Source organism: Conger conger, chromosome 3 (assembly GCF_963514075.1).
Source record: "Conger conger chromosome 3, fConCon1.1, whole genome shotgun sequence".
In the NCBI taxonomy this organism is placed as follows: domain Eukaryota; kingdom Metazoa; phylum Chordata; class Actinopteri; order Anguilliformes; family Congridae; genus Conger; species Conger conger.
This window is the reverse complement of record NC_083762.1, coordinates 79,026,195-79,039,336: the sequence shown is the minus strand read 5'-3', so window position 1 is coordinate 79,039,336 and position 13,142 is coordinate 79,026,195. Positions and strand designations below refer to the sequence as shown.

General features: G+C 42.9%; 1 long non-coding RNA gene across 1 annotated transcript; it reads left to right on the top strand.

Annotated features, from left to right (window-relative positions):
- Positions 1 to 3,946: 3,946 nt before the first annotated feature.
- Positions 3,947 to 4,832, top strand: LOC133123138 (uncharacterized). Its single transcript, XR_009708203.1, has 2 exons — positions 3,947 to 3,983; positions 4,349 to 4,832. It is a non-coding gene; the product is annotated as an uncharacterized LOC133123138 (long non-coding RNA).
- The last annotated feature ends 8,310 nt before the right edge of the window (positions 4,833 to 13,142 follow it).

The following is a 13,142-nucleotide window of genomic DNA, read 5'->3' as shown; positions in this document are numbered from 1 at the left end:
TTTGTTTAAATGAGGGACATTTTAACGGTATATTTAATTCCATCTGAGACAAAGGTAGTGCGCAAAAAAATGCAAACATCACAATGCAAATGCAGAGTAAAGGCTACCACACAGACTCACCCAATGTTAATGACAGTTACTGCTGATGCTAATATACTGTGGGCTTTTTACACTCAATGAGCACTTTATTGGGTACCAACAATCATTCCACGGTCAAAATCACTGAGATCACATTTATTCCCCATCCTGATGGTAGATGTGAACATTAACTGAAGCTCCTGGCCCGTTTCTACATGATTATATGCATTGCACTGCTGCCACAAGATTGGCTGATTAGATAATTGCATTAATAAGTAGGTGTAAAAATCTTTGGTGAGTGTATATATTTGCTTGGTAAGTGTATATATTCATTCATTTATTTATGTATTTGGTCTGCCATGTTTGTCATCTGTAGGGGTCCTCGCACGGGACTCCAAATTATGTAGGGTCCTCGCACGGGCCGCCAAATAACGCAGGGATTTTACTCTCTACGAAACCGGGGCGCCAGTTAAACGTTGTGTAGCAGTATAACTGCAAAAAGTAATCAGTCTCATAAAATTACTATTATCAGAAATATCTAACCACAAATTTAGTATTTTAATTAATAATTAAAATAACCAATTTTAATGATTAAACATACCGATAACCTGAAGGTTGGAAGTTCTTCGAAAGACTGCTTTAACTCGGCTCTCATGTCTATGTGATTCCAAAACGGACACCGGGGTTTAATAAAATATATTTATTAAACAAACGTAAAACACATAACAGATAAACTAACGGGAAGTTAGTAAGGAAATTTAGTTGGGTATGTGTGTGTGCGTGTGTGTGGCGCGCGCAAGCGCGCGTGTCGCTAGAGTTCTGGGTGTGGTAATGAGTTAGAGTTAGCTGTGAGAAGGGACTACTTGCGTAGTTTTACTCTATATATGCGCAAAAGACGGCGAATCAATTCACGTACATATATATGTAGCTAACCAAACACATTACAATGGTTGGATGGTAAATATTGAAACACAGATTCACAAAAACAGTTAAGACTAAACTAAACACTGGCTATGCCTGAATGTTTGTTTTCTTACTGAGTCCATACGCATTGCTGGATCCAAAAGACATGCTGTCCTTGTAGAAGCGGCGATGGTGCTGTGAATGGTGTCCGGGAGAGATGCGCAGGCTGGGGTGTTCCCGTCTTAGCGTCTTAGCAGCGTTGTCGTCTGATCCGCTGGTCCTTTTCCAGGTGTAAAAGTTCGTTGCTGTTTCGTTGTTGAGCTTTATTGGGGTAAACTGATGTAGCGTTCCGCGTACAACAATTTCCACTCACTATAGGCCACGTAGTTACCGCGAGGTAACTGGGTGTGTCCGTTTCCTCTGAAAATCTCACCAGTAAAGTTTGGAGACAGTGGAAGCTACACCTGTTATTATGAAAGTAGCAGAATGGCCACAATAAATCTGGTAACTATTCAGGGTAAGTTTGCAGTTCAGATTTAGTTTACGTGATTTACAGAAGTGAATAAATAACAATATATTTAACATGATGCTCATTGGATTTCCATGTTGTTACATTATGTGTGACTGGAAAATAGTAAGCAACATTGGTAATAATGGAAGCTATCTGCATAAATATTATTTTCTGATAAATAAATGAACAAATAAAATAATCTATAAATAATCCATGTCAATGTACTTTCTCTCAGTCTCAGTAGAGCCCCCTGGTGGTCTGTCCAGGAATCAGTCGGTTGTGCTGAACTGTGAAATTTCGCAGGGGATCGAATCTGTGACCCTGGCCTGGCTCCGGATGAAGGGGGACAGGGGGGAGCTCGTAAAACAGGAGGTCCTGACAAAGAGATCCCCAAAAACGATGCTCAGCCTCACCCTGCCCAGCCTCACTGAAGATCAGCTACACTGGGCCTGTGTGGTGTTCACAGGGAGCCTGCTCAGAGCACAGGTCCCCCTGCACCTCACACTGCCAGAAACGCCCATCACTGACCCCGAAAAGTCAGAGGAAGGTACAATCCCCCAACCATAGGGATGGGTTAGGCCTCTGTCCTCACAAACAGCCTGCTGGTGACACCTTCCAACCACACCCTCCTCACCCACTGCACAGCTTTTATCATGGGGAGTCAACATGAGCAACATGGCGGTCTCATGCTTAAGCTGATTTTAAGATACAGCAGTTTTAATCTGAGAACAGACTACATCAGACACATTGGTTCTTAGAACAGATTACATCAGACACACTGAATCTGAGAACAGCCTACAACAGACACACTGAATCTGAGAACAGACTACCTCAGACACACTGAATCTGAGAACAGACTACATCAGACACACTGAATCTGAGAACAGCCTACATCAGATACACTGAATCTGAGAACAGACAACCTCAGACACATTGGTTCTTAGAACAAATTATATCACACACACTGAATCTGAGAACAGATTACATCAGACACACTGAATCTGAGAACAGCCTACAACAGACACACTGAATCTGAGAACAGACTACCTCAGACACACTGAATCTGAGAACAGACTACATCAGACACACTGAATCTGAGAACAGACAACACCAGACACACTGAATCTGAGAACAACCTACATCAGACACACTGAATCTGAGAACAGCCTACATCAGATGCACTGAATCTGAGAACAGACAACCTCAGACACATTGAATCTGAGAACAGACTACATCAGACACACTGAATCCGAGAACAGACTACATCAGACACATTGGTTCTTAGAACAGATTACATCACTCACACTGAATCTGAGAACAGACTACCTCAGACACACTGAATCTGAGAACAGACTACATCAGACACACTGAATCTGAGAACAGACTATATCAGACACATTGAATCTGAGAACAGACTACATCAGACACATTGGTTCTTAGAACAGATTACATCACTCACACTGAATCTGAGAACAGACTACCTCAGACACACTGAATCTGAGAACAGACTACCTCAGACACACTGAATCTGAGAACAGACTACATCAGACACACTGAATCCGAGAACAGACTACATCAGACACATTGGTTCTTAGAACAGATTACATCACTCACACTGAATCTGAGAACAGACTACCTCAGACACACTGAATCTGAGAACAGACTACATCAGACACACTGAATCTGAGAACAGACTACATCAGACACATTGAATCTGAGAACAGACTACATCAGACACACTGAATCTGAGAACAGACTACACCAGACACATTGAATCTGAGAACAGACTATATCAGACACACTGAATCTGAGAACAGACTACATCAGACACATTGAATCTGAGAACAGACTACATCAGACACACTGAATCTGAGAACAGACTACATCAGACACACTAACCCCATGTTCCCTCTCACACAGGGTGGAGCACTGAGACAGTGGTCAGGGTGGTGATTGTAGCGCTGGCCACCCTGGGGATGCTATTGGTTCTGAGGTGGTACTGGTCCTGGACGAGACGCCAAGCAAGTAAGGACACTCGCACTGGGACACAACAGCCAAGCGCTCAACATCTTTCAGCTTTGAAGGAAGACAGGGGACCATGGCCCTGAAACCAACTGTTCAAATTATCTTATCACTGGACATAGGCTAAACTCAGACCCTTTTCTTCTTAAGTTTACAAACATTTACAGATTGTCTCAAAGTCTAATTTAAGTCTAACCACTGTGCTGCCTGTAACTTAAGCCAAAGAAACCACTTCCAGATTTCACCATCAACAGAGTCTGATAAAGACTGAACAGTTTAAATTTCCACTGATTTCACCATCAACGGTGTCTGATAAAGACTGAACAGTTTTAAATTTTCACTGATTTCACCATCAATGGTGTCTGATGAAGACTGAACAGTTTTAAATTTCCACTGTTGCAGGTGAACCTGAGTCAGCCCAGCCTGAGGAGTGACCAGAGCAGCAAAGCCCTGCAGGACCAATGCAATGGTGAGCCTCCCTCCAACGTACAGCTCTCACTGACGCACACAGATAAGTCTCTAAGCTGTGCAGAGTGATCTGGAAATACTCGCAAGATTAAATTAAACTCAAAGTTCCTGTGAAAAACGCATACAAACCACAGAGGAAGTGTGCCTCGGCTGCCAACACAACTTAATGAGCGACAAAGGAACTCACACTCCAGTATCACAACAAAACTCTCCAGAAAGGCAGCGATATGAAGGATAAACTCATTTTAAGAAGTTCTAATAAGACATAATGGGCAACGTGCAAAATATTTTCAGTTCATAGAATCAATATCAGTGCTTGTCAAAAGTAAAACAGACATAACCATCTCCCCTTCCCCACATCCTTAGCTAAAGGGCCACAGCCTGCAGCTGACTCACTGATCTGCAGGAACCAGCAGAATTGTGTCGTCTCTCCTGTTTCATGTTGTCATACCTCCTGTACACCGAAAGTATTGATGAGTGATTAAAAACAACCTTCCTGTGTACGCTCAATGAGATTCTGATTATAATGTTTGTCTAAGAAAATAGTGTTTTCTTTCTGTAGTGATTTTTACAAAGCGCATTGTTACAGAGCAACATTACACAAGTCCGGGCCTGTACTTTACTGGCTGTAGATTACATCTCTTGAAAAATATCACTGAAAAAAATATTGTTTGTAGATTTGAATTTTTGGTGTATTGTTTTTTTAATATTTTTTGTTATATTTGGGAAATATAAAATCCCACATTTTTAAAATGTTTCTCTTGATGGTTTTGTGAGTTTATTTTCCCCTAGGTGAAATAGCTCTGCATATTCTGTACATTTTCTAAATAAAACATGTCATTACGATGTATATTTGTTTTTCTGTTCCTTTGCAGGGCGGCACGGATGGTGCAGTGGGTAGCACTGCCGCCTCACAGCAAGGAGGTCCTGGGTTCGAATCCCCGTCGGCCGGGGCCTCTCTGTGCGGAGTTTGCATGTTCTCCCCGTGTCTGCGTGGGTTTCCTCCGGGTACTCCGGTTTCCTCCCACAGTCCAAAGACATGCACGTTAGGCTGATTGGAGAGTCTAAATTGCCCGTAGGTATGAGTGTGTGAGTGAATGGTGTGTGTGCCCTGAGATAGACTGGCGACCTGTCCAGGGTGTATTCCTGCCTTTCGCCCAATGTATGCTGGGATAGGCTCCAGCCCCCCTGCGACCCTGATCAGGATAAGCGGGTTCAGATAATGGATGGATGGATGGATGGATGTTCCTTTGCATCACAAGGGCAATGTGTTGGTTGTTGTTGTTGTTGTTGTTGTTGTTGTGGTGATTTGTGTATTATTATTATGAATATCATTAGTATCACTGCTGTGACTGCAGGCCAACATTATCATTCCCCCTGCCCTCTACCTGCTGTGGGTGCTGTCACCACACCTCTCTCAATAGCTTTGCAAAAACAGTTTGTACGTTCTCCATTTTCAGCCATTTCCTGTAAAGAGTACCTTGTAGAAAGGCTAGACACCAGTGACAAGGGCTGCACAGAGCATCAGCCATGGTAGATTTTCTTTGAAGCCTTTAAGGAGTAAGATCATAATTATGTAATCAGCATGTTCATATATTTCCACAATCACAGTGCTTATTATTTTATTGGCTTAATATGAAGCCATTTGAGCTACATTTTATGTATGAAAGGTCTATATAAATAAAACTTTATATTATTATATTATATGATATGATATGATATGATATGATATGATATGATATGATATGATATGGACTTTGGAATGTCTATCTAACAATCACTTCTGGTCATTGAAAGCAATGCAGTTCTTGAACACTGTCCTAGAAACAGTCCAATAAAACAATAGCTCAAATTTTTGGGCTGGACCATTTATAATTTCATGAACAAGACACACGTCTGCACTTTTTATAGTGTTCTCCCAGCTCAGCCAGTTGTGTCTTCTTAGGACAGAGGAGTGGTGATGATTGTTTGTCTCTCTGTCCAGGGCCTTCAGAGCTTGTTTGTACACAGACTCAGTGGGTTTCAGAGTGCTTTTGCTTGCTTTTACCCAACTTGTCAAGCAGGATGTCGGATGAGAATCTTCACACGTCACGACGCATTCATGTGAAGTTTCACGGCTTCAGTGGTGAAACAGTATCTAATACATATATGTGACAGTTTTAACTTTTCTGTATTTCCTCTTTTTTTAATCAGAGTGTTGAGAATCCGGGCGGCCTGTAGCATAGTGGGTAAGGTATATGACTGGGACCGGCAAGGTCGGTGGTTCAATCCCCCGTGTACCCCCAATAAGATACGCACAGCTGTTCTTGTCTCCTGCTTAGTCTAATCAACTGTAAGTCACTCTGGATAAGAGTGTCTGCCAAATGCCATCAATGTGATGTAATGAGAATCAATCATGATTCGAAGGTAATAACTCATTGGCTGCCTTTGGTTTTCCCTGGATACACAGACATCTGGATCAGAAGAGTCTGCCTGCTTCTGATCCAGAAGGGGGGGGGCGACATGGCTCAAGCAGTAAGAGCAGTCGTCTGGCAGTCGGAGGGTTGCCGGTTCGATCCCCCGCCCGGGCTGTGTCGAAGTGTCCCTGAGCAAGACACCTAACCCCCAAATGCTCCTGACGAGCTGGTCGGGGCCCTGCATGGCAGCCAATCGCCATTGGTGTGTGAGTGTGTGTATGAATGGGTTGATGGAGAAGCATCAATTGTACAGCGCTTTGGATAAAGGTGCTATATAAATGCATGCCATTTACCATTTACCATTCTGTATGAAAAACATGCAGACAATAATTTTAAAATATTACATCTGTTCACAAAATAGAACATCATGTGGTGACCTGTAGTTAACAGGTTAAATGGCAGGTCTTTGTGCTTCAACAGATACGGTCACAGTGCTGAGCACAGCCATGAACAGAACTGGAGATGAGTACTGAGGTGCCAAAGAACTTTCCAGCAAACTTAACCAAAGTGGTTGGTACTTCCTCTTTCTTTAGCCATTTCCTGTTCACATACCTTGTAGAAAGGCTAGAGACCAGTAAGAAGGCTGTGTTGGGCAGAAGTTAGACACCAGTAAGAAGGCTGTGCAGGGCAGAAGTTAGACACCAGTAAGAAGGCTGTGTAAGGCAGAAGTTAGACACCAGTAAGGAGGCTGTGTAGTGCAGAAGTAAGACACCAGTAAGAAGGCTGTGCAGGGCAGAAGCCATGGGGATCGTACAGTGGTGGCCCCTACTCTGGATATTGACGTACTGTCACACACTTTCAGCTGAGGGTGAGTCTCTCTTTCTGCCTCAATCATTTATGTGCTTATTAATATACTGTATAAATCCTACAAGGATGTAATCAAATGTACAAGAACTGAACAAAATCGTAATGGACAAATAGTTCATTTATAGCACTGCAGAAAGCTAAGCTATCTTACAGTCATATGAGTGGGCATGGTGGCACAGTGGTTAGCACTGATTCCTGGAAGAAGCAGGTTCTGGGTTTGTGTCCTGGAAGAAGCAGGTTCTGGGTTTGAGTTCTGGAAGAAGCAGGTTCTGGGTTTGAGTCCTGGAAGAAGCAGGTTCTGCGTTTGAGTCCTGGAAGAAGCAGGTTCTGGGTTTGAGTCCTGGAAGAAACAGGTTCTGGGTTTGAGTCCTGGCCAGCCCAGATCCTCTCTGTGTGGAGTTCTGTGTGCATGTTCTCCTCGTGTTCACATGGGCTTCCTCTGGGTACTCCGGTTTCCTCCCTCAATCGAATGACACATAGCCCAGGCTCTACTAGTGAAAACTAGCCCCCTTGGATAACTCTGGCACATTTGCCAGACATGTTATTAATGTGCAAGTTTTCTATTCAAAAGGAAGCAATACAGTGCTTCTGCTGATTCCAGGCAGTTACTCTGACTTTTAAAATATGGAATTATATGAAATTATGACTGATAAAGTCTTTAATATTGTTATGTACACTCCATGCAATGATGTACAAATTCATGAAGTTGCAGTAACACAGATGGTCTAGAGGTCTACAAGTAGTCCATACATGACCCACAATGGTGCAAGTTTACAGAGGCTCAAAATGCGCATTCGTGATCACTGCAAACAGTTCTACTTTCCAGTTGCCAGGTTTACATGAAGGGCTGTATTTACCTGAAGAGTTTAATTTCAGGTGACATGGAATCTTCTACAAATAATTTAGCTCAAATATTTGCATAGGATTCATTTTGTATCTCTATTTATAGTCCTGTTTCAGATTAACTTGGGTCTAATCACATGGGTTTAATAAAGTAACTGCAATTTAACTCCACACTGAAATTAAATATGATCATGAAGCAGTTGGATCTGTGCCTTAGCTATGTTTCTCTTTCTGCAGTGTTGGTGCAGTACAAATACTTCATTTCTGTGCCTTTGCTATGTATCTCTTTCTGCAGTGTTGGTGCAGTACAAATACTTCATTTCTGTGCCTTTGCTATGTATCTCTTTCTGCAGTGTTGGTGCAGTACACATACTTCATTTATGGGGAGGATCTGGGCTCTCTACAAGCCCCTGCTGAGCCCAAAGGGACAGAATTCATCTGGGAGTGGACATCTTATGACGGACGATACAGAAACGCTCGTATAATAACTATGCAGTCCAATGGAAAGTATTCATGGAATCTTAATGGGCCGCGCATTTCAAAACAAGGAAAGTACGACCTTTCTCTGAAACCAGAGTTAGAAAATGCAGGAGTTTTTACTTTCATTCAAACTAAGCCAGAGAAAGTGCACTTGGCACAGACTGAAGTGTTTGCTGTAGAAGGTAAATTTGCTCTTTTATGCATTTGGCATATAATAACTTGATATGCATGAGGCATTTTTGATACTACATGCAGTGCAGTATGTAAGTATTTGGACAGTGGTAAAAATTGTTTTCTTTTGGCTTCTTGAGGAAAAGGTTTAGAAAGCTCTCTGCATCAATTGCTCTTTGCTTCTGCAGTGAAACCATCACACTGGCACACAGAACGTGAAGGATCTGATGTGACCATGAGCTGTGAGGTATCCCACCTTCCAGATTCAGCTACACTGGCCTGGGAACGGGACAGAGAACCCACTGCTAACACAACGCTGATCTACAACAACACTGCCCACATCATCATCCACAGTGTTGACCAACACAGTGAGGGAACCTATGACTGTACACTCCGACGGAACGGAGCGCTTATTTTCAGCGTTCCCAATGAACTTAAAGTCACCAAGGGTACGTTACTATGCATTTATGGAGCATTTACAAAAGCATTGTTATCTTTTTTCATAACCAGTAACTGTGAAGCACAGTTTTCAGGCTAAAGTTAAATCAAAGTACTGTGACCCGAGCCATCTTAAGACTGTGTAGTTGTGTACACATATTTCTTTATGTAAAAATGGTTCAGATATACACCACTGGTGATGTATACAGGTGGGCGACCACGAGTTGGGCTGGGCTGCCAAATCTGGTGCTTGGTCGTCCGTACGACTACCACAATGGTTGATGACTTGACCAGCTTCAATACACAATACACAAATGTGCAAATTCCACTCAAGACCTCTTGTGTTTGTAATCATTCACCAGAGCAGATAGTTGTTGGGCTGGGCTGCTGAAGGGCTGGTTGGTGGCTCATTCTGTGGTCCATGGAGGAGTCCCACTGTCTCAGATTGAATCCGGACCATAGCAGTGTACTGTGGCCTGTGACTCCATAGGACAGCGCATAACTGCTGATGGCAGTACCCAGGGTACAGGAGGGTCCAGTCAGTTAGGGGTCCGGGGATCATTGGTGACATCACGTGTGAGGGATTGTGCAGCTATAAATAGTCATGTGATATTCCAAGAAAATAGCTACTGAAGTCACAACACGTGCATTTGTTTAAATGAGGGACATTTTAACCGGTATATTAAATTCCTACAAAAAATGCATGCGTGTTGAAATTGTACTTCCCTCTAGGCTCTTTCAGCTTATCCCTGGTTATGGGTATGCAATTTGTTGTATGTCGCTCTGGATAAGAGCGTCTGCCAAATGCCAATAATGTAATGTAATGTTTCCATCTGAGACAAAGGCAGTGCGCAAAAAAATGCAAAAATCACAATGCAAATGCAGAGTAGAGGCTACTGTACAGAACGACTCACCCAATATTAATGACAGTTACTGTTGATGCTAATATACTGTGGGCTTTTTACACTCAATGAGCATTTTATTAGGTATTTATTAGAATTATTTTTTTGACTAATTAAGTCTTCGAAGGTTTCGAAACCCCGTCGGCCGGGGCCTCTCTGTGTGGAGTTTGCATGTTCTCCCCGTGTCTGCGTGGGTTTCCTCCAGGTACTCCGGTTTCCTCCCACAGTCCAAAGACATGCTGGTTAGGCTGATTGGAGAATCTAAATTGCTTGTGGGTATGACTGTGTGAGTGAATGGTGTGTGTGCCCTACGATGGACTGGCGACCTGTCCAGGGTGTATTCCTGCCTTTCGCCCCAATGTATGCTGGGATAGGCTCCAGCCCCGCTGTGACCCTGTTCAGGATAAGCGGGTTCAGATAATGGATGGATGGATGAATGAATGATGAATGAATGAATGAATGAGTGTATAAATTTGCTCTATGAGTTCATATATTCATTCATTTATTTATTTATTTGGTCTGCCATGTTTGTGATCTTACACCTTAAACAATGCATTAAGAAAATATATAATGCCAGCATGCCATGTTTGGAGACAGATCTGCTGGGCGGGCTGTAATTGTTGCTTGCATGGCTATAATATTTTTCATGAGCCATTCTGTAATGAGGCCTGAGATTTTCCTCTTCCACCATCTCTGTGGGCTACCTGACTTTCACCTGAGTTTTTTTTTTTCACTCACTACCTGTAGCAGTAGCAAATGTGCTTACTGTACAAAAAGTAATTCTATCATTGTTCTCTGTTCATTCTTCAGGAACATTTGTAACACACGACACTCTGTACAGAGGGAGTCTGAACAGCAGTGAGGCGGTGCTAATCTGCCATTCTCTGATCTCATACACAAAAGCCTCCTGGTCTTGGGTGCCAGTGTCTGAGACACTAGAAATCCCTGTGGCCTCAGCTGTTAAACACAAGAAGGCTTCAATTTCCACGGAGATGGATAAAGAGAGAGTCTCATCTGATGTCTTTGATGGGTCTAAGTTTCCCCTGAGAATCTCACCAGTGAAGTTTGGAGACAGTGGAATGTACACCTGTTATTATGACAGACACGTGGGGGCTGCAGTAACTCTGGTAACTATTCAGGGTAAGTTTGCAGTTCACATTTAGTTTACGTGATTGACAGAAGTAAATAAATAACAGTATATTTAACATGATGCTTATTGAATTTCATATTGTTACATTTGTGTGACTGACAAATGGTAAGCAACATTGGTAATAATGGAAGCTATCTGCATAAATATTATTTTCTGACAAATAAATGAACAAATAAAATAATTAATAAATTATCCATGTCGATGTGCTTTCTCTCAGTCTCAGCAGAGCCCCCTGGTGGTCTGTCCAGGAATCAGTCGGTTGTGCTGAACTGTGAGATATCGCAGGTGATTGGCACTGTGACCCTGGCCTGGCTCCGGATGAAGGGGGGCAGGGGGGAACTCGTAAAACAGGAGGTCCTGACAGAGAGATCCCCAAAAACGATGCTCAGCCTCACCCTGCCCAGCCTCACTGAAGACCAGCTACACTGGGCCTGTGTGGTGTTCACAGGGAGCGTGCTCAGAGCACAGGTCCCCCTGCACCTCACATTGCCCATCAAGCAAGGTACAAAAACTTGAACCAAAGACATTGGTTTAATTTCAGTTTTGGGTGAGACTCTAGACTAGGGCTGCTCAACCCTTTTCCTGGACAGCACAGGTCCCACTGCACCTCACACTGCCAAAAACGCCCATCAAGTAAGGTACAATCCTCCAACAATAGGGATGGGTTAGGCCTCTGTCCGCACTAAAAGCCAGCTAGTGACACCTTCCAACCACACCCTCCTCACGCACTGCACAGCTTTTATCAGGGGAGTCAACATGAGCAACATGGCCATCTCATGCTTAAGCTGGTCTTAATATACAGCAGTTTGAATCTGAGAAGAGACTACATCAGACACACTGAATCTGAGAACAGCCTACATCAGACACACTGAATTTGAGAACAGCCTACATCAGACACACTGAATCTGAGAACAGACTACACCAAACACACTGAATCTGAGAACAGCCTAAATCAGACACTCTGAATCTGAGAACAGAAAACATCAGATACACTGAACCTGAGAACAGACAACACCAGACACACTGAATCTGAGAACAGACTAAATCAGACATATTGAAACTGAGAACAGCCTACATCAGACACACTGAATCTGAGAACTGACAACCTCAAACACATTGAATCTGAGAAAAGACTACATCAGACATACTGAATCCGAGAACAGACTACATCAGACATACTGAATCTGAGAACAGACTACATCAGACACACTGAATCCGAGAACAGACTACATCAGACACATTGGTTCTTAGAACAGATTACATCACACACACTGAATCTGAGAACAGACTACATTAGACACACTGAATCTGAGAACAGACTACACCAGACACGTTGAATCTGAGAACAGACTACATCAGACACACTGAATCTGAGAACAGACAAACTTAAACACATTGAATCTGAGAACAGACTACATCAGACACATTGGTTCTTAGAACAGATTACATCACACACACTGAATCTGAGTACAGACTACATCAGACAAACTGAATCTGAGAACAGACTACATCAGACACACTGAATCTGAGAACAGACTAAATCAGGCATATTGAATCTGAGAACAGCCTACATCAGACACACTGAATCTGAGAACAGACAACCTCAAACACATTGAATCTGAGAACCGACTACATCAGACACACTGAATCTGAGAACAGACTACATCAGACACACTGAATCTGAGAACAGACTACATCAGACACACTGAATCCGAGAACAGACTACATCAGACACATTGGTTCTTAGAACAGATTCTCTCACACACACTGAATCTGAGAACAGACTACATCAGACACACTGAATCTGAGAACAGACCACCTCAGATACACTGAATCTGAGAACAGACTACATCAGACACACTGAATCTGAGAACAGACTACATCAGACACACTAACCCCATGTTCCCTCTCAC